A 19624-nucleotide genomic window follows, 5' to 3' on the forward strand; every position below is an offset into this window, starting at 1 on the left:
GTTACAATTGTTACAATTTAAAGCCTTGGAGGAAATTTAATTAAATCCCTTTGAATTGCGTATGCGTTGAAAGAAACGAAGCTGTGCACAGTTTCATATGAATGAAAACTTAGAAATGGATTGCTTTAATAATCTTATCACAGTCAAAGTTGCCAAACAGGGCTGACTTATTATGACAATAGTTACAGGAAATGTAACATTTCTTTGCATTTCAAATTATTTTGTCGCTGTCTTTAATTTTTACTGAAATACAGGATTTTCAGCCAACGTTCTTTCCACTTGTTGGAACTTTAGAAGGTCTACACAATTTGGTTTCACAAAGTGGTTTCAAGAAATACCAACACATTATCGAACCATACAGCTACAGCCTTTCATCGAACACGAAAAACAAATACATAGGTAACATGTTTACGCTCTTTCTCACTTAGAACTCTCACTTATTCAACATATATATATATATATATATATATATATATATATATATATATATATATATATATATATATATATATATATATATATATATATATATATATATCGAAGTATACAGGTGTCCTCGTGGGAAATTACAGTGCTCGATGTTAAAGCAGAGCGTTCTTAATAATAACACAAAATTACTTCAAGTACAAAGTAATGATATCTGTTACTTAAGTTTCATGCATCCTGCGATCATCAGACAGATTGCAGGATGCATGAAGTGAAACTTAGGAATGATATCATTACTTTGTACTTGAAGTAATGTTGTGTTAATTTATATACATACATACATACATACACACACACACACACACACACACACACACACACACACACATATATATATATATATATATATATATATATATATATATATATATATACGTTGACACGCTAGTTATTTCGTCTAGATAAAAATTTCTCGCGTCTGACGTTCGCTCATTAGGAAGAGCTTCTTGTGAAGAGAGTGATAAAATAAACAGATCTCAGTGTGTTTGGATATTCCAACTTGACAGTGGAATGTATTCAATTTGGCGTACACACAATTGAATGCTTTTGAAAGCTGCAAAATATGCATCGCTGGTGCACAGTACTAGAGATTTCCCATAATACATCATGATTTGTACCAACGTAGATTCCCCTGTGAAGTCTACCATGTCTCCCATGTGTAGACAAATTCCTGGACTAGTTGTAAAAATTCTGAAAACGTACTTTTAAAAACACCTTTCTTCTCAATACCCGTTTTAAAGGATTAAGAAAACAGTGCTTGATTGAGAGAAGAGAAAGGATTTTTGTAAATTTTCTGCTGATTGTGTCATCAGCCATACATAATAAAGTGATAGAAAGTAGGGAGACTAGTTCCAGCTGTTTTATGAAACAAAAGGATATTGATTTTTTCCAAATAGAAAAGACAAGAGAAATTTACATGCTAACTTTTTTTCAGAGAATGACCCCTTCAGTTGGTCATAACTTGCTTCCCAAAACTGTGACATTTGTAGTACTTGCAGAATGTGACTTTTATGGTTATTTAATGGTTTCAAATGGTACAAATCAAACAGCATTGTGGGTAATTTATTGTACTGTGTGGTGTACAAGAAAATGACATTGCTTATGTAGAAGACTGAGAAAAAGTAGGAGTGGATTTGACTAAAAAATGTTTACATTGCAATCTGGGTCGGAAACAAATGTCTAGAATACAGAATAGATTAGAACGTACCTGATAAGTTATGGGACTTATCTTGGTGATACCCGGGTGATGGAAAAAGGTATGGTGAAGACAAAGGAAATCCCGAATTTATACAATTTGGTAGGGTGTATAGATGTCGTTTAACAGGTAATCGCAAAGGAGTGTGGGAAAACATTTTTTTGATGTTCGATCCTCTTAGTGTGATATTTTCAGTTTATGTATCCAGATGGTTTCAAGTTTTTTTGCGGAATTTGTCATCTTTTTTGTTAACCTGTATGATAAATATGATTGAAACATCATCAATACCATGCTCATTCCGATTAAAGTGTAATGCTACAGTTGTGACTTTCATGTGGCGTATCGTGTATTGTGCAGTCTACACAATTCTTTCCAACCCAGATTGCGATGTAAAAGTGTGTTTTTAGTCACATCCACTTCTAATTTTTCTCAGTCTTCTACACAAGCGATGTATATTGAAGCTTTCAAAAACATTCACTAACTTCCGTTTACGCTAAAGTGAACGAAGTCCACTGTCAAGTTGTAATTTACAAACATTCTGAGAACTGTAAATTTCATCACTCTCTTTAGATGTACGTAAGGAAGCTCTACCTATAGAACGAAACGCCGTACACCACAAGTTCGAATTCGTCTAAGTCCAGACGGAATGACCAGGGTGTCAGCATGATTATATATATATATATATATAATATATATATATATATATATATATATATATATATATATATATATATATATATATATATATATAATATTATATACATATATATATATATATATAATATATATATATATATATATATATATATATATATATATATATATATAATCTAGGAACTTGTAGTTGTCACTCTACAGGCTGTTTCATGCGCTAAGTAATCATCAGGAAAATATATATATATATATATAATATATATATATATATATATATATATATATATATATAGTTTTAAAAATTATATACAATTAATAAACCATATAAGAAAAAGAATGAATAAATTATTCGATGTCATATTTTGCATACTCCAACTGTGGCTTCGTATGGTTCTTGTTCGATTGTTGCCTGTCATGGGTAGATTAGGAGCATACATTACTTGCTGTCCTCAGCGTAGTTGCCCACGGAGTCGTGCTCATCTGTGCATTGTCCATTTCCATCACCATTATAAGTAGGAAATACATTAAATAATTATGTATATATATTTTAATATTTACCATGTACATGTTCAGTGGTAATAAGACCAGCGCAACAGAGAGCCACCATTAGTCCGAACATAGGAGGTATATGCCTTTTTACTGTTTGTATTTAATCGGCGAGAATGAAATCTCTCTGAAGATCGTCGCTAAGTTCTCAGGCAGAATCAACAGGGTGTCATACGCTTATTTCCTTACTTACTGAATTTAAAACATATACTGCTCCATGACTGGTTACAAGTGGATGCCGAATAAAATTGCACACATTATCCATACGCCAGGAAAAGCAAGTGAGTCACCAGCATTTGTCCGTTACGGGAGGTCTGTGAGATGCATATATAATTCAAAAAGAGAAACTGACTGAACCTGTCAGCCAGAGGCGGCTAACGCTTGCCGCCCTTATTACACACCTTTGATTAACAGTGGCAGAACTCGCTACTGCGCTTGCATACCACCACTTTGAATGCACTCGCAGCTATGAACGCAGTGGAGCAGGCGCAGACAGAGTTGGTGAAGCCGCAATCATAACTGACAACACAGCCAAGATTGTTGTGAGAAAGTTAACAGGAGTTTATGAGAAAGATGTAAAGCGGAAAGCTTCGAACTCCAGCTATAGTGAGTCAGGAAAAACAACTTCAAAGAAGCACTTGTGATTGCATTTCTATTTTACCAATGAAGCATAGCATATCTATATAAACCAGATTCTCACTTGTATCAGTATATATTGCAGTTGCATGTTCATTTCAACTTTTGCCACATGTTTGTTACGCAAAAGTGTTATGGTCAACATCATGAAAATGTTCGCCACAAATTAATTCCAAAGGTCATTAAATATACAAAATATGTAATTAGCTGAAAAAGATGCTAAATTTCTTGACAGCTGTCATTTGGATTTCAAGCAGGAAAGAAATTGTAAGTACAGTTTAAATCAGGTGAAAACACCTTCAGCGACTTTCGATAAAATCACTGTAGTTTAGCAATTCATTGATAGGTCACTTATTAATATTTCTTAGTATAGGCCAGATGTCTTCCACCTTCATATATGTAGCAAGTGTAATCTGATCAGGTACACTAATTTTGACTCATATTTCTAATTACAAAAGGTCATCAAATATGCAAATAAGACCTTAATTGACACGGCTAAATGCTTCACAGAAGAGTAAGATATCTGTCAGATCAATATCTGTAGCAGCTTCCATCAAGTTTAATGCTGTAATTCCAGAGCTATATCACTAATTACAAAGTTAATTAAATATGCAACTGGACCCTTAATTTATTTAACACTGCTGAGTACTTAATGAGACAACTAGATACTCATCAGATCAATTTCTGTAGCAGGTTACAACAAATTTGACGAGCAATAATTTCAGAGTTATATCACCAATAACAAAAGTTTATTAAAATGCAAATGAGCAGATAATTGACATGACACTTACAGTACTGTATCATCATAATGTCGTGAGATTGTCATCAGCGAAAATTTTAATGAAATTTTATGCTCTCGTTGTCATTAATGTCTCCATAGGAACCATTATATGAAAAAATTAATATTTCATAACTTAATAAATATGTAAGCCATACTAACCAAATCTAATCAGTTCTTGCCATTAGCATATGGTATCTTTCTACTAAATCTGACTTCAATCTGTTTAGGCGTTTTTGAATAATCATGTAAACAGACAGACAGAGAGACAGACAGAGAGACAGACAGACGTCGGTACGATATTATCTAATGTTTGTGAAACCGTGAGCTAAAAGGGCATTCTTTCATGCAACGTCTCCGCTGTTGTTACATATTTCTTCTCTAAATGTCTTCGTTGAGACTCTGAGTGGAACAATATAGCAGTCTTTCATCATGACAGCCCTGCCCTCTGAAAGTCCCTTTGAATGAAACATTTTTAAACACTTGTAAATTGTTCTCTACCTTTTGACACAGTCTACAATAATCATCTTTGATTAATTCCATCTAACAGCTTACTTGAAACCTCTGATGACACACTTGGACTTCATACCAGCTAATTTACATGATGAGTTTCTCGAAGACTGTTTTCAGATGTTTGGACGTGGGCCAACCAACTCAGAAGACCGTGTCTTTAGTTGGGTTTTTAATGGATTCAACGTAAAATTGATAAAGTAGTATCATACTGGACTAAAGTAATTCGAAATTATGAAATATGTTTATCAAAGCTCTTACAATCAAATGACTCGAAAGAAGCTAGTTAAATCGGCCAAACATTATATACAAGGAAGGAATAACATTGTTAATATGTATATATTAATGTTGACCAACAGTACTTGTTAGAGATGTAGCTGGTTATGTTTGTTTCCCAGCTAGTGATATGCAGACGTGTGATTATTATCATTCTTCAGAACTAATGTAATTGTATAAGTCTATATCTTCCCAAAAGATCGTCGCATACGATTTAGTATAGCGAATAGATATCAGATAAAGGAACCTTATTGGGCTTAAAAACAGATATTTTAAGAGCGATTGTTGGCAAGTTCAGTAAATAAGGAGCAATTCTGTTTGGATAGGATAACGTGTATTATTGTATTCCTGAAGTAATTTGACCATTGGGTACGTATCCCATATAGTATTAGTGATTAACAGCAGGAAACTAATGTTTCCATGTGCTTTTTCGCGACATGTCATATTAGGTTGTATGGGTTACTTTATTTGAAGACAATTATCTTGTAACACCTTGTCGATAAATTGTAAGGTTGTAAAAGTGGTACCTATTAATCTTTCATGAGCTGTTCATTTGTTTGTTGTAGACTTTCATTCTTTATTGTACCAGTAATTAAATAGCAACTTCACCTACTTTATTGCTTATTGTTTCATCCCTACAATATTTGACTGCTATCCAGCATACAAGTTTATTCCCTCCACCAAGTTATCGAGCCTTTTTTTTCCAGAGTACAACCATATAAAGGATTACTTTTAGATCTCTACAAGACAATTTCCATATTGTGGTAACCAAAACACTGTGTGAACGCCATTTTTGTCATAATTTAGCATATGATGGTTTTTCGATTTTCTATCGTTTTACGTCGATTTATGAGTTTCAATTTTCGTTTATATATATATATATATATATATATATATATATATATATATATATATATATATATATATATATATATATATATGATCGCTACAGAGAACACATGTAGCGTGAAATCTGAGTAACCCCTAAGTCCTGTTTTCTACTTGTTGTCATTTTTTGCCATATATATATATATATATATATATATATATATATATATATATATATATATATATATATATATATATATATATATATATATATATATATATATATATATATATATATATATATATATATATATATATATATATATATATATATATATATATATATATATAGGAAGCTGCGGAAGACCAAAACTCAAAACGTTTTTTTGGTCCATGATGAAAACTTATACTCCAGGACCATCCGAATCGATAACTTTTGAAGATTAGTTTATTTATTTTTATTCTTTGTTTAACACACCTGGTAATGTTGATGAAGGTTATAAAGATTTTTACGCCCAAGTCAATGTTTTTGTTAGCGAGTCATTTTCGTTACATAACTCTGTGAGTGATATTTCAATAGAGTGTGTTGATGTGTATATTAGCATTTTAGACAGAGAGATAACATCCGGTGAAATTGATTTGGCAATTGGTAAACGTAAACTTGGGAAAGCAGCCGGGGTTCACGGAATACCTGTAGAATTTTTTAAGTACAGTGGTAAAGATTTTCGACAAATTCTGTTAAATATTTACAATTGCATTCTTAACAGTGGCTGTTTTCCTTTTCGTACGATTTACAATATTTTTGTATTAGGTACAGCAATATGGAAATATCTGTCAAGACACAAATCAAGTTTATACTGTGCATTCGTTGACTTTGAAAAAGCCTTCGATAGAATAGATCACCATTCCATGTTTTATAAAGTGTTAAAGTTGGAATGCAGGGAAAATGTTAACAGTTTTAAAGTCTATATATACAAATGTCAAGTCATCATGTTTAAGAAAACCTCATGGCATCACTGAATTCTTTAACTGTACTTATGGTGTACAACAGGGTTCCGTTCTCTCTCCTCTTTCATTCAACATTACACAAATATTTCCATTATCACCTGAAATTGTGAAGTGCAAAATGGGGTCATGTTTTTTTTTCAAATAGCACAAGGGGATCACTTGATTTTAAAAAAATCCGTCCTGCTAAAGAGCCTTGTTTCAGTGTACAAAAACATTCCAGGAAATAAAAATTATCCTCCGTGTGTTTCATTCTCTCCATTCATGATGATAGGAATACAACAACTTATGTTACTGTATCAAAGTAATAAGTTAACACACAATATTTATTTCAAATTTCGATAGTAACAGCCTTCTTATAAAAAAAATGGGAAAATGTTTACTTATGAGGCACATCTTACCCTATACATTATACATTGGACCCATGACGGTTATCTGCATTACATTGGGCCCATGACGGTTATCTGCATATCCCTGGAACAGATTATATTTGCTCGATGATGGATCTATATCAAAGTATGATCTTAGGATAATACTCATATCGCACTATATTTGGTGAAGTTTCGATTTCAATTGCAATGGCTTCCAATAAAATAATTTGTATCACTACAATTTGTCTTTTTACATTTGTACTTTCATTATCAAAACTTAGGAGAGTAAGCATGACATTAAAACACTTGGAATACACGTCAAAGGTTAAAGAGTTAAATGTGTATGTAAAATTGCATATTTACATCATTAGGAGATTATAGTATTAGTAAGGTTAACATTTTTCCATTATTTGGTAAAAACAAAATAATCTTTATTGTGATTCACACCTGGTTCACTATCTCTGATATTTCTTTCTGGCATTACATAACTTGGTGAGAAGAGATAAACTCAATGTTTTATTTAGGGAGAGTTAATCTACGGTACATGCCGGGGGTTAATGTTTTACTTATTTGTGTACATCTTAAAAAAGGTAAAAAGTTACTCCACCAAACCAATATTTTATATTCTTATATTTTATAACTTTTCAGTAATACAAGACCCACAACTTAACTGGGACCGTCATAAGTCCCGTACACATTACAATATTTTTTTGTGTAAACTACATCTATGTAATGCTTTAGTCACCATTCCAGAGGCTGTTACTCTTCTTTTCTACGTTCGAGGAAAAGCTGAGAATTCTGAATAATCAACGTGACATATCCGAGTGTAGTTATTAGCCTGCAGGCTGCCAGCAACGTCAACGGCCAGTTAGGTCCAGAATCAGTTACTCGACGAGGACAGAGGGCGCTGTGAACCACATTCTTTACGGATAATCCGATTTCCTGAAAGTTCACTGTAAACTTAGAGATCGAGCTGTTACCGTAGACACTCATTTCCGTCAAAACTAAGGGATCGTCTCAGATTGTCGCATAAGTTCAAGAAACGAAATTCCTTCCTTTAGGTCAAAACCCCTCCGCCTTTTTGCTGTAGCTACTGAAAAATATGTATCCCCTGGCACATTACATCGTCAAGTAATTGATCAAATTTGAATACTAATGCGATGTTTTGCCACATAGAGTGTCATGATTTTATTTACTTCCCCTTTCTGCATCTCATGACTTTCCTTTTCTTTTTGTTCCCTTTTCTTCTCGCTATCGTCACTCACATATTTTTTCAGCTTTCCGGCGTCAAACATGTATACCCTATTCCAATCTTCCTGTGCATCTCTGTGCTTTTTCAGTTGTTGACAAGTAACCCTGGTGTACAAACATGTAGGCTTCCACAATTTTTTGTAGGCATTACGGTGCATTTCGAAGAATTGCTTTAAGGCAGCGACTAGTTTACCAAATAGAGTCATTTGTCCTGCTATATGGGGTGTTTTTTCGATATTTTAAGTTAACTGAGCATTATGCGTCTCGTGAAGACTGCAGTATTCAGTGCTGTTTCGTCAACAGTGAGAGTGAAATAACCAGGTGTGGCTAGAGCAAGCGGACGTTTGTAGGGCATTTAAAAGATACTTTTTGATATCTTTATGATTTAATGAATGAAATGTTTGGGATACAATGTTAATGTGTTTGGGACACGAACGAGTTGGATGGCACTTACAGGAGCCGTCAGTAATATCACATACCCTATTAGTTGGGCATTTACAAACTCCACGGCAGTTCACACCCCAGTTCCACTTTTACACTCACACCCGGAGACAGAATTACAGACAATACCATCGGGACACGAACACTTGTTTTCACAGATTTTACCATAGTAGCCCCCTTTACACGTACAAGACTTGAATATTCCTTCATCGTAGTTACATGTACCGCCATTTTCACATGGACACGTAAGTGTACAAACTGCACCATAATATGATTGAGGGCATACACACGACCCGTCAGTTTTATTGCAAATTCCTCCATTTTGACACGTACAGTAATACAAGCAGTCTTTGCCATAACGACCATCGTGGCACTCTGAAAAAATATTTCCTATATTTTACTGCAATGAAATATACACATCGATAAACACCCATACTTGGGCAAAAATTAACAAATATTTTCTAGTCCAAGGAGAAAACACGGTGAAAATTGGTTAGAATTAAAAAGAAGGAAAGGGACAAAAAGTGAAGAAAACGTATGTAATAATCTACAATATAATATTTCAGAAAATAAACTATTTATTCATTTAGTTACCGACAAAAATGGCGACAGTGTTTTAGAAATCAGATTCTATGTTCTTTAAGTTAAAATAAATTTTGGAGCTGTAAGGAGACAACAAAGTATATGTCACTACTTGCCTAAAAACGAAGCTTAGGATGAAAGTATTTCCTTTGAATGTAAATGACCTTCTCAAAAAGCACAGTCTCAAGATTATTCATAAAAAATAGATCAAAACGTCTATGTTATATGCAATTTTTTCATAAAAACTTGGACGGGTCTAAACTGTGCTATATATAGTTTGACAGTTAGAGAAATCAGATCTCTGAATTTTCGAGATCATTTTACCGGTATTAACATAAAGTAACGTGGCTATCGTAATTTGCTAACACTCAGTCACATGGCATATCTCGATTTGACGACTTCTGCTTAGTTATTTCACTAACTGCGCAAGAGATTGAGTTTTGCGAGCACCATATATTTTGCGTACAGCAAATTGCCTTGGAAGGGAACACGAACGCCTCCTGGCGAAGTCTAGCTGAATTAGCGACAGTTTGACAATAGAATCTGAAGACAAGTTACACAATGCTGTCCTCATTTATAAAAATTGTTCGACTTTCGATGTTAACGCGTGGCGATCTGAAAATAAGCCGTTCAAAAAACCGAACCTTTTGTTCTGTGCAATAAATTCAATAACTCATCATAGCGATGGTGCTTGTGGAAGTACCATTTGACGTATCAAAACTATTACCGTCACGAACACCATAACTTGGCCGGACAACAAATAGTAACCTTCCCATTAAAGCTTGCCGATACCATGTTTTATTCATTATACGATACCACCATGTTGATCGCGCAAATATTAATGATTGGCTCAGTAAATGGTCGACACGTGAACAGATCGTGAGATACTGGAGGTGGAACTCATGCAAGCTCTCAGCTAGACACAAAATATCGCTATCGCTCGTCCATAATTTTTTCGTTTAATGTTCAAATCCTCATTGTACACCTGTCGCTGGGTGTGGTTTACTGCTTAAATCTATCGCCTGATGATTTCAACGTTTGACTACTTACCAATACACATCGAGTTATTGAGAAAGTATCCATCACAGCATCTATATACCCTGTAACTAAGTGAAAATGAACATATGATGAAACAAATATTAACCGGACGATAAACAATGTAATAATGTACAATTACTCAAAAAATACTGTGTTTTTCCCTAGGTTCATAGTAAAACTGAAGATAAAAAACAAAATCGTGAGGACAATACCGTAGCATTATATATACAAGGACATAAATCCCTTTATTCTGTAAATAACCATATTATTATCCACACTTTAAGGTCGAGTTTACGAGCAACTAGGACAAAGTACCGTTTCAGAATATTATAATCGTATAGCCAGTTGGCCGACAGCGCGTGTAATCTAGATACCCGTCCTAGCTAGTGAAAATCGTAGTTCAGCAGACACATCAATACATTATTCATAGGCTTTTTCTGGGTTTCTTACACTGCTGGTGAAGTATGCATTTTGTATCAAAAAATGAAACAATGTCAGATTTTTTCAGTGCTTGTATAAAACAGCTTTCAGGTCAAAAGTCAAATAGCGTCCAACAACACCTCAACTTATTCGACCCATCGTCGCTGTTATAGTACCCGGCGTCTACGGAGAATAAGATTTACTGCACGGTAGAACTCAATAGTTTACAGAAGCATATGTATCACAGTTCTGCTTTAAATGCAGGATATGTTCGTCGCTTCTCCACTTGGCACTATGTTCTTCAAGTGTCTGAAATACTTACGGTTTTTCTCCGACGTAATAAGCAAAGCAAGCATGGGGATCACCCTGCTTCACGCTGGTAAGCTGCGTATTTGAATATCCACAGTAGAGGATAAACACAAGCAGATATGGAAAGGATACACGGAAAGCATGTCCTGATTTCATAGCTGGAGTTTTGAACTTTCCAGCAACGCCAACAATGACTTAACGCTGCGTGTAACGTGTATCAAGAAGGGTAAAGTCCAACAACCCTGAATAATCCTGAATGTGGCAGACAATCTGTAACTGCACGTCTGGCGAAGGATATTCACACGGACATTTGCAAACTCTAAATCGTTCAGGATTACCTTTGATGTTCCCCTATTGGTAAGTATGAACTTAAACAGTTGTCTTCACTTTTCGTGATCAATTTTGGTTTCGAAAGGTCAAAGTTCAACGAGGAAATGAAAACGAACTGTAGAACAATTGAAACCATACAATAATACATTCGTCTGGTGTTCCCCTTCAATGGAAGTTCAGCAAACAATGCACTCAGTTGTATACTACACCGCTAAAACGAATAAGATTTTACAACGTTTGGAATACTTCGGTTTAGTCAACAATAACCTGGTTTACCTAAAGTCGGTGAATGAAAAATTACATGGAAACACACTGTGACGCAATTGACCGGTTGCAGCACGTACCTTCAGCTTTTCTACAAAACGGTTTTATACTCGTGCATTAATTTATTGGTGGAATGTTTTCCAGTATGTGGTGGCGTATTTCAAGTAGCTTCAACATATGATGACGAAAAAAATGAATAGCCATATATGACAGAAATGCTGGTACTTCTTGTGACAATACCAATTAAAAGACATTGTCAAGCATTTTAGACAGAGAGATAACATCCGGTGAAATTGATTTGGCAATTGGTAAACGTAAACTTGGGAAAGCAGCCGGGGTTCACGGAATACCTGTAGAATTTTTAAGTACAGTGGTAAAGATTTTCGACACATTCTGTTAAATATTTACAATTGCATTCTTAACAGTGGCTGTTTTCCTTTTCGTACGATTTACAATATTTTTGTATTAGGTACAGCAATATGGAAATATCTGTCAAGACACAAATCAAGTTTATACTGTGCATTCGTTGACTTTGAAAAAGCCTTCGATAGAATAGATCACCATTCCATGTTTTATAAAGTGTTAAAGTTGGAATGCAGGGAAAATGTTAACAGTTTTAAAGTCTATATATACAAATGTCAAGTCATCATGTTTAAGAAAACCTCATGGCATCACTGAATTCTTTAACTGTACTTATGGTGTACAACAGGTTCCGTTCTCTCTCCTCTTTCATTCAACATTACACAAATATTTCCAATATCACCTGAAATTGTGAAGTGCAAATGGGGTCATGTTTTTTTTTCAAATAGCACAAGGGGATCACTTGATTTTAAAAAAATCCGTCCTGCTAAAGAGCCTTGTTTCAGTGTACAAAAACATTCCAGGAAATAAAAATTATCCTCCGTGTGTTTCATTCTCTCCATTCATGATGATAGGAATACAACAACTTATGTTACTGTATCAAAGTAATAAGTTAACACACAATATTTATTTCAAATTTCGATAGTAACAGCCTTCTTATAAAAAAAATGGGAAAATGTTTACTTATGAGGCACATCTTACCCTATACATTATACATTGGACCCATGACGGTTATCTGCATTACATTGGGCCCATGACGGTTATCTGCATATCCCTGGAACAGATTATATTTGCTCGATGATGGATCTATATCAAAGTATGATCTTAGGATAATACTCATATCGCACTATATTTGGTGAAGTTTCGATTTCAATTGCAATGGCTTCCAATAAAATAATTTGTATCACTACAATTTGTCTTTTTACATTTGTACTTTCATTATCAAAACTTAGGAGAGTAAGCATGACATTAAAACACTTGGAATACACGTCAAAGGTTAAAGAGTTAAATGTGTATGTAAAATTGCATATTTACATCATTAGGAGATTATAGTATTAGTAAGGTTAACATTTTTCCATTATTTGGTAAAAACAAAATAATCTTTATTGTGATTCACACCTGGTTCACTATCTCTGATATTTCTTTCTGGCATTACATAACTTGGTGAGAAGAGATAAACTCAATGTTTTATTTAGGGAGAGTTAATCTACGGTACATGCCGGGGGTTAATGTTTTACTTATTTGTGTACATCTTTAAAAAGGTAAAAGTTACTCCACCAAACCAATATTTTAATATTCTTATATTTTATAACTTTTCAGTAATACAAGACCCACAACTTAACTGGGACCGTCATAAGTCCCGTACACATTACAATATTTTTTTGTGTAAACTACATCTATGTAATGCTTTAGTCACCATTCCAGAGGCTGTTACTCTTCTTTTCTACGTTCGAGGAAAAGCTGAGAATTCTGAATAATCAACGTGACATATCCGAGTGTAGTTATTAGCCTGCAGGCTGCCAGCAACGTCAACGGCCAGTTAGGTCCAGAATCAGTTACTCGACGAGGACAGAGGGCGCTGTGAACCACATTCTTTACGGATAATCCGATTTCCTGAAAGTTCACTGTAAACTTAGAGATCGAGCTGTTACCGTAGACACTCATTTCCTTCAAAACTAAGGGATCGTCTCAGATTGTCGCATAAGTTCAAGAAACGAAATTCCTTCCTTTAGGTCAAAACCCCCTCCGCCTTTTTGCTGTAGCTACTGAAAAATATGTATCCCCTGGCCACATTACATCGTCAAGTAATTGATCAAATTTGAATACTAATGCGATGTTTTGCCACATAGAGTGTCATGATTTTATTTACTTCCCCTTTCTGCATCTCATGACTTTCCTTTTCTTTTTGTTCCCTTTTCTTCTCGCTATCGTCACTCACATATTTTTTCAGCTTTCCGGCGTCAAACATGTATACCCTATTCCAATCTTCCTGTGCATCTCTGTGCTTTTTCAGTTGTTGACAAGTAACCCTGGTGTACAAACATGTAGGCTTCCACAATTTTTTGTAGGCATTACGGTGCATTTCGAAGAATTGCTTTAAGGCAGCGACTAGTTTACCAAATAGAGTCATTTGTCCTGCTATATGGGGTGTTTTTTCGATATTTTAAGTTAACTGAGCATTATGCGTCTCGTGAAGACTGCAGTATTCAGTGCTGTTTCGTCAACAGTGAGAGTGAAATAACCAGGTGTGGCTAGAGCAAGCGGACGTTTGTAGGGCATTTAAAAGATACTTTTTGATATCTTTATGATTTAATGAATGAAATGTTTGGGATACAATGTTAATGTGTTTGGGACACGAACGAGTTGGAAACAGTGTAAAATATGTTGGCACAAGTGTGCAGTTTTTATTTATTTTTATACACAAAGAACTTGTGATCACAAAATAAAAATGCGAAATAGAAGTTCACTAACTGAATGTAGGTCAAACCCCTTCCACCGTTAACGAACGAATTTCACTTTTTGAACATATGCGACAATCGGAGACGTTCCCTAGGCGCGTTTTCATAAAAGAACGGTCGAGATTGGAGAATGCACTAGAGTCTAACCCAAGGCGTGACTGATTTCATGCGCACTGGTCTCAATTGCGCATCCTCATACCAGCAAACTATACAAGACGCAGCTAGCGAAGTCATAGCATAGCGAGAACGCAACGCAGAGAAACGCAGAGTGGCTTACGCGTTCCGTCGTCGTCGTCATCATCATCATCATCATCATTATCATCATCATCATCATCATCATCATCATCATTATCATCATTATTATCATCATGATTATGAACTAAATTTTGACCTTTTTTTCGCAGGTTCTCTCTTCATAAGCTCGGCACCTCAGCGCAGATATCCTCCCGATTTTGACATAATGAACACCGTAGCGACCGTGACAAATCTAGTTACTGGAGACGTGGAGGAATTAAGGATAAATGGAACTGAATCCGAACATTTCAAAATAACTGCGTACGAGGCAAGCAAGATCGACCCAAAGATTATCAAAAGTTCGGCAAGCTTCCCCTAAATACAAACTGTTGCTCCAACAATTTTATCCTCAATGTCTCTGATCATGTTACGTCTGTTTAAACTGCAAACGACATGATGGCCCACTTAAAATTTTTTAAAATGTGTATTAATGTTACCTGGCCAGTTAATTCTTACTATCAAACATAGTAAAAGGGCCAGTAGCTTCATTGACGATTTTTTTAATCAGTAACATGTGTTCTGTATGTCAATAGCAAGTTCTTGTTCTACTTCCAAAAGCATATTGAAATACCAATTATTTTACTCATCAATAAAATGCACTGCTTTTGTCGAGATTTGAATTCTAGTCTAGACCAGATTTTACATAATTTTGATAATAATGCAGTGTACACATGTGCTTGCTTAGCTAAACACTTCGTCTCTCCTCGTGCTTTCTGGAGTAGAACATGAAAGTGTATTTGACAGTGAAACACAAATAGTGGGAAACATTCGAACGTTACAACTATTGAACCTTTGTCTTCAAAGTCTCTTAGTTTCCTTGTTTTCGTAATATTCGAGTGTTTTGAAGCTTTTTTTTACTCTTGCAGTGGAAATACCCGAAAGCAAACAATTTGATGAAACAAATTTTATCATCCGGAAGATTATCAAAGACCTATGATGATTATGCTTCCGAAACAATGTTTGTTGAATTTACTGTCAAGGGAATAGACGCTAATATTGGATTAAGGTTGAACGTTTTGCTAAGACAAGAGACGAACAGTCAGACCAATCCCTTGCCATTTTTAACAATTACATCATTACGAAGTAAAATCATTGGTGAGTATCGCAGACTCCATGAGTGTTATATCTTTCCAAAATATTGTATACCGTGAGAAGAACGGCACACTGAGCTTTAGTCTTTACATCATTGTTCACTTTTTTCTGGAAAAACTTTACTGATAAACGTTCTTTATTAAAAATCGTAATACAGAAACTAGAAAATGGAAAAGCTGGTTTCCTTTCTCTTTATATATAGCATATTTGCCATTCATCAAAATGAGGACAAATGGAAAACGCCAGCGACAGACAACTCGATCAGACTCTTAAGACGCTTTTTGATTGTAAGCTATTACACAGATGGAACTCGCACAAACGCAAACATACACGCATACAAACATACACATACAAACACACGTACATGCACGCCAGCACACATTATTCGCACGCAAATTAATCAAAACTATGGAAAATCTTGTTCTTTCAGGGTGTCCACATGGTAAGTTTGGAGCCAGATGCGACAGGAATTGCATTTGCAAGAACGATGCAACGTGTCATTCATGGAACGGTGCTTGCAAATGTTTGCCAGGATGGCAGGGAGCAGCCTGTGACATCCGTGAGTACAGAAGTGTCCGACACTTACCATAGTGACAGTGTGCAGCAATGTGCAAAGTATCCTATTTACTTAATATATACCTTTAGAAAACACGACATTTACTCATATTCTCAATAATATACAAATAAACATTTCATAGACCTATGTGCCCCACACACACATACACACACACATATATACACACACACATATATATATATATATATATATATATATATATATATATATATATATATATATATATATATATATATATATATCTCACTGGGCAAAATGCTGGATATACAACAATATATACATATATACTGATTCTGTACATGTGTCAAATACGTTCAGTACACAGCACTTATGGTAATAAAATGCAAAAACTACTGTTTACACTTAGTGTGCAAAGATCTGCATTACGTATACTCATGATCTGCATAGAAATACGCTACGCATATCAACATATTGGAATGTTCCATTATACGCTGCTTATGCAATGAATATTGTGTTCCATATACATCAATATACGTAAATATGCTAAGCGCATATCAAGCATTTTGTCTAGTATATATACACACACACACATATATATATATATATATATATATATATATATATATATATATATAATAACAAAATACTTCAAGTACAAAGTAATAATATCTGTCACACCAATCTTCACAGAGAAATGACAGGTTTTTCAGCTCTAAACTCTCATTTTAATTGACAAAGCCCACAAGTTTTTCAGATCTGCGTACTTTTCCTTTTACAAGATTTTGATGTTCATCTCTGCTGAAATCCCTCAGAGATTGGTATGGGCGTTTGGGTTTAATATCGGCCACAGCGTAATCAGAAGTATCTTTCTTATCACTGTCTCTGTGTCTTGATATAGTTTGACCTGAAAATATTAAGGCATATTCAAAATAATAATACCTTGGACGTTCACAAGAATGCAAGGGGAGAGGCAAACATCGATGTTAGAAAACGACGCAAACATTTTCTTCTGCTACCAGAATTATTCAATTGAATTGGCTTAACACTCATATTCAGTAGAAAATGCTGCATGTTCTTGGGGAAAACACCATTACAGCAAATGCAGTCAGCAATGAGACAGATTAGCAGATTTGTAACGTATAATGTGTTTACCTAATGCTCTGTTCAGTGAGAGATTGAAAACTAAATAGCACGAAATACTACTTAGAAAATAGCCAATGCCAATGCGTGACAGCCGTGAAACACAGAGATCGTAACATCTAATGTTAGAATTTGTACTGAACACTTGGCTTCTTTATTGTACATTAATGCTCTTGGAAAATTTTGAAATTATTTCAACCGACATTTTTTTCTGTAGTATCAAAGAGCAATTTCTGGACCTCAGAGGTGTAAGATTGCTGTTCCTATGTCATCTTTTCAGAATTATTTATTTCTAATATGTTGTTCTATTTCAGTGAAAGAAAAATGTTTCGCAGAACCCAATCACAAAGTTTAACCATGAATTATGCAAAATTAACGCGGAAATCGATCGACCTTATAGTTTATCACAAAGATAGCAATTCCGAACCTTGATAAATACTTCACAGATTTCATACATTGTTTTCATGCATATGTCTGTGTCGTGTGTTCGACCCATCATTGTCGATGCTATCTGATTAGTGCTGGCTTACCTTTCTGTACAGATGCACTTCCCATTCGCATCAGTACAATTTATTTCGTTACCATCTTGAGGCAGGGGAAGCTCACAGTTCGTCCCTGTCCATCCTGGCACACACAATATACAGTCACCAGTGTCCTTTTTGCATTCTAAACAGTTCTCAGGACATGTTTGGTCACATGATGGCCCAAAGTAACCCGGATGACATGAACACCCTCCTGTCACATGATTACAACGTTCAAAACTTTCGCAAGGACATTTCTCAGAGCAGTTGTGTCCATAGTAACCAGTCTCACACGGCTGATCACATCGATCACCATGCCAACCAGGTGTACAGTTGCATTTTTTGTTCTCAGGCCTACAGTGATTTCCGTTGTAACAGTGTAGACACTTATCTTCACAATATTCGTTTCTCTTGCCATCAGATTCATAATTGTTACAATCTGTACAGTCTAGTCCTCGCCAGGTAGATAAATATTCACAGACGTTCCGATTTGCCCTACTACATTCCCCTCCATTGAAACAATTACATCGATGTTGACATTTATCCCCATAGAAACCTGGATGGCACTTACAGGAGCCGTCAGTAATATCACATACCCTATTAGTTGGGCATTTACAAACTCCACGGCAGTTCACACCCCAAGTTCCACTTTTACACTCACACCCGGAGACAGAATTACAGACAATACCATCGGGACACGAACACTTGGTTTCACAGATTTTACCATAGTAGCCCCCTTTACACGTACAAGACTTGAATATTCCTTCATCGTAGTTACAAGTACCGCCATTTTCACATGGACACGTAAGTGTACAAACTGCACCATCATATGATTGAGGGCATACACACGACCCGTCAGTTTTATTGCAAATTCCTCCATTTTGACACGTACAGTAATACAAGCAGTCTTTGCCATAACGACCATCGTGGCACTCTGAAAAAATATTTCCTATATTTTATTGCAATGAAATATACACATCGATAAACACCCATACTTGGGCAAAAATTAACAAATATTTTCTAGTCCAAGGAGAAAACACGGTGAAAATTGGTTAGAATTAAAAAGAAGGAAAGGGACAAAACGTGAAGAAAACGTATGTAATAATCTACAATATAATATTTCAGAAAATAAACTATTTATTCATTTAGTTACCGACAAAAATGGCGACAGTGTTTTAGAAATCAGATTCTATGTTCTTTAAGTTAAAATAAATTTTGGGCTGTAAGGAGACAACAAAGTATATGTCACTACTTGCCTAAAAACGAAGCTTAGGATGAAAGTATTTCCTTTGAATGTAAA

The 19624-nt window shown here is 35.0% G+C and overlaps 1 protein-coding gene and 1 long non-coding RNA gene across 3 annotated transcripts in view; both read left to right on the plus strand.

Annotated features, from left to right (window-relative positions):
• The window catches only part of LOC139139240 (uncharacterized), a 29097-nt gene extending 23403 nt beyond the window's left edge, over window positions 1-5694 (plus strand). For both annotated transcript variants that reach the window (XR_011553759.1, XR_011553760.1), the window contains 2 exons: window positions 255-399; window positions 2909-5694. This is a non-coding gene — a long non-coding RNA (uncharacterized lncRNA). The remainder of the gene's footprint in view (window positions 1-254; window positions 400-2908) is intronic.
• LOC139139242 (insulin-like growth factor 1 receptor) overlaps window positions 1-19624 on the plus strand; it is a 156918-nt gene that overhangs the window by 58400 nt on the left and 78894 nt on the right. The window lies entirely within an intron of this gene.

This window comes from Ptychodera flava, chromosome 8, assembly GCF_041260155.1.
Source record: "Ptychodera flava strain L36383 chromosome 8, AS_Pfla_20210202, whole genome shotgun sequence".
Taxonomy (NCBI): Eukaryota; Metazoa; Hemichordata; class Enteropneusta; family Ptychoderidae; genus Ptychodera; species Ptychodera flava.